This window comes from Pteropus vampyrus, unplaced genomic scaffold (genome assembly GCF_000151845.1).
Source record: "Pteropus vampyrus isolate Shadow unplaced genomic scaffold, Pvam_2.0 Scaffold87, whole genome shotgun sequence".
Classification (NCBI taxonomy): Eukaryota; Metazoa; Chordata; class Mammalia; order Chiroptera; family Pteropodidae; genus Pteropus; species Pteropus vampyrus.
In genome coordinates, this window is record NW_011888868.1 from 2,215,969 (window position 1) to 2,220,055 (window position 4,087).

Here is a 4,087-nt window from a genome sequence, read left to right on the forward strand (position 1 = left end):
GGTTAGCTGCAGAGAAGCTTTTTCTAAATAGAAAAAGATATCGAGTGGTTATTTGGGGGTAAAAAAGAACAGAACACATATCAATATAATAATCAAGGCCTGGTTTCAAATAATTCACCAGTTTCAGGAGTAGATAATGGCATGTAATTAAGACATTAATTAAAACTTATAATACCTAATTAGAAATGTAAAAGTGTTATTAGAATTGTTCCTTTTTAAAGTAACTGAAGCAGATGATTAGCAGGTGTTTTTAATGTAGTTTTTTTAAAAATAGAATACCACATGGATAAAAATAAACATGTAAATAACATTACAATCAATCATTTTTAAATATTCAGAGCAGCTGCTGGAGCGATGGTGTGGTGTTGCTGGCCTCACTGCCCTGGTACCTGGCCAACTGTGTAATTGCTTTCTGCTTCCTCCCAAATTCTACTGTAGTTTAAATGAACATGCTCCATTCTTCAACCTTTTTACTGAACTTTCTAGGAGTCCTTATGCCCTTTGAGTTTCCCAGAACTCAGGTTCTAAAAGGGAGAACCCAAGGGAATGATTTAAATTGGAGCAGAGGAATATAGGTTAAAGACAGGAAATATTGTAGCAAGCCCTTTAGAGGCTGCCCTAGAGGACAAGCTATGTTCTCATTTGCCAGAAAGAATCTGGGGTCAATACAATCTGCAGTAGCTTCTCAGGTTCATGTGCCATCATTTCTACACACTATACTTTATATTTATTATATTATTTCATATTATAAAAATGCATTTGTTTGCTTGCTTATTTTTATCGTGTTAGGCAAATTAAACAAAGTGTAGCCAGTTTTTTTGTTGTTGTTGTAGCAACTGTTATATCCACAACACCCAGACAATATTGAACACAAAATAGGTGTTAAGTAAACATCAATCAATGAAAGAGAATGAAACTATTGAGTTTTATGGTGTGTGTGTGTGTGTGTGTGTGTGTATGTGTGTGTGTGTGTGTACTACTTCTGATATTATGGATGTTTTAAGTGACAGGTACTGAGTTTGCAATTTCTCATAGAATCAGAACCTCCAGCATGGTGGTCAAATGCCACACATTCATATCAACCCTGGATTAATACACCATTATCATAGAGAAGTCTAAATAAATACTATTAGCCTGAGATTTATTAAAAGATGGCTAGGCTCAGCCAGTTAGTTTCTACCCTGTTAGTTCCTAGAAACAATCCCATGAATAAAGACCAATAGTCTTAAATGTAGGCCTGGAAGGGAAAGCACATAGATGGTTAGATTCAGCCTCCACATATAGAAGACCAGAGATAAGGAAGGCATGCAAGGAAACAGCATCATTGAGTGCAAAGATGCATAAATACTGAATGGTACTCTTTGTTAGGGCTTATTTATAATTAGACTGGCAAGGTAATGAGTGAAGGCATAAGTAATAGCTGGAAAAGATGGCCAGATATAGGAGTCAAGGAACCTTGGAAGCATGCTAAGGCGTATAGTTTACTTCACTCAGCTTTAAAATTAATCACTGATGAATTTTAATTTAAAAAATGACTTGTGAAATTTGTCTTCAGAAGTTTTACCTAGACATCCTTAAAGAGAATGGACTAGGCGGGGGAAGCCACAGGGCGAAGGACTACCGATACTAAGATAGTGAACATTTCTTCCATTTTTGAATTTTTTATTTCTTTTCAAGTGTCTATTTTAATTAAATCAGAAAGACTGCCTCTCCTGTTTTTTTAGAGTTTTTCTTTGGGGTTTCTACATTCCAAACAGAAGTTCTAAGTCTATTGAGACTTTTTTTTTAAATAGAAAGTAAGAACTGAGGATGGAGGAAAGAACCTGAATCTATCAAAATCAGTGATTTCCCTGATGGTTGCAGTAAAAAGGGCTGCCTGCCTTCCCAAACCTTGGTATATACTGAATAAAAGTACTAATGTCTTCACAAGAGAGAAGATATAAAAATGCTACCTAAAATTCCTGGGTAGCTATAAAGGAAATAAACGACTCTATTACTTTGAAATGTAAGCAGACATCGACACTAAAGCCCTGGGCAACACATGAAGCCATCCACTAATAATAAATGGGAATTTGATGACCTCGTCTCATACGGTATATAAAGGAACAATAGTGTTATTTTCTGGGAAAGGCTATTTGGCTGCTTGTGACTGAAGTGGGGTCACAGGGGCGTAATTCTGTGGTTCCTCCTCTTCCTTTGTATCATTGTTTGGCTTCACCAATGTCTATTGCACATTGGGACCATGGCAGAATGTGGCATCTGCCCTTGGCTAGTGAAATAGCTTTTATCAAAACAGAAACCTTGATATTCTAAGAGGAGGTCAAATAAATGTCTTTCAGCAACTCTGCACCACCTAATTTTGGAGATGCCTTTGCTCTCTGTTTGCTCATTCAACTACAGGGATGAAGACCCCGAGGCTACATAGAGATATGGATATGTGCTAGTTGCTTGGGGCAGGTTAGAGAGAGGAAAGAGGTAAGTCTTTCAGATGGGAGAAGAGAGAGCTTAGAGTCTCAACTTATTATTTTTTGTCTCTTTCCTCCTACGTGATAAGTTGGTGAGAAGAAACTGGGATATTCTGCCCTTGATCCCTGGAAGAAAGGAAGCCTGGAGTTGACAGGAGAGACAAACTACAATACACAGGGAAGAGCTCAGTGTGCCCTGTGTGCAAGTATGCCTGTCTCATTCTGCCATTGCAATGGAGGAAAGATGAAGACATTGACTGACCTTAGAGGGAAAAAAAGCAAGAAAATTTATCCTAAAAAGCAAAAAAAACTTCTTGTTTTCTTGAGTCATAACTGGATTATAATTTTTCACTAACTTGATTGACCTTAGGTAAGCTTTTATAACCTCCTTGAATCAATTTCTTTACGTATAAAATATATATGCAAGAAAGACCACACAATAGTCAATTCACAGGGCTTCATGGGCATAAAATGGTCTGACATATGAAAATACTGAGTGTTAACTGTCTATCATTATTGTTTCATTATTACTCTTCTTTTCAATATTATTATTGGTTTTGAGAATAATAAAAAGAATCTTTAGTGTTCTCATGAAGACAAAAGTAATAGGCATGCTCCAATCATCAAAGGAACATTATTCAGGAAAGTCTGTTGAAATATTTATCCTACTCACATACATGCACGCACATCCTGAGGTATCTATGAGAATCAGCGTCCATAACTGATAGAGGTTTCAGAGATTCTGGATTGGGCTTCTAGCCACTTTCTATTCCGAAGTCACCCAGCATTTAGCACAAAACTGTCATGCAGAGCAGCATCTCAAAACCCTGTTCTATGAGAGAGAGGCTGCTTATCAGAAGCATCACCCCTGCAAAGAGGAGCTTCAGATCACTAAAATGTTATCACAGTACCTTTGGCTGGATCTGGCCCTTTTGTAACGTACCACTGCTACTCTATGGACCTTGGCTAACCTAGGGTTGGTTAAAGCTAAATGACGGCTATCTTCTGTGATGCATTCTCACTTTCTTCTCTAATGGCCTTCACTATTACTCTAAGGCTAGAAGCTGTCCAGGTTGTTAAGTGTCCATATGATTTCCTAGCTTAAGGCAGTAGGTCACAGTCTGATAGCTACTAATTATAATGCGATGGTTTTCACTTAGGTGAAAAAGCTTGGTGGGATTCTTAGAGAACTGATAAGTTACTGCTGTTGTAGCAGCCAGACCCTGGGATGTTTGGCTGCCAGACATGTGAAATATCTGGATTCTACCCATAGGGGATCCAAATTTCTGGTGATTTTCTCTGCCTCCCGGTCAGGACACTGGCTGAGACCCTCTGTTTTAAGTGCTATTTGCTTTTGCTCTCCAACTAGATGGCACCCAGTGGCTGCAGGAAAAATCTCACTCTGCCTTCTCTGTCCCCAGCCTGCACAGGCTGTCTGTTACCTAGGGCCCTGAACAATCGTTATCTTCTTTACTCTTCTCGACCTTCCTGATCTTGCTTCTCTTTGAGTTTAGAGAGGACGTGGACAGCCTTAATGCTTTCTTTTGCTTTACTTATAACTTATAAATCTGTTTCTCTGTGGGAACACCCACTTATTTGTAGAATTTGGTTTAACTCTTGGA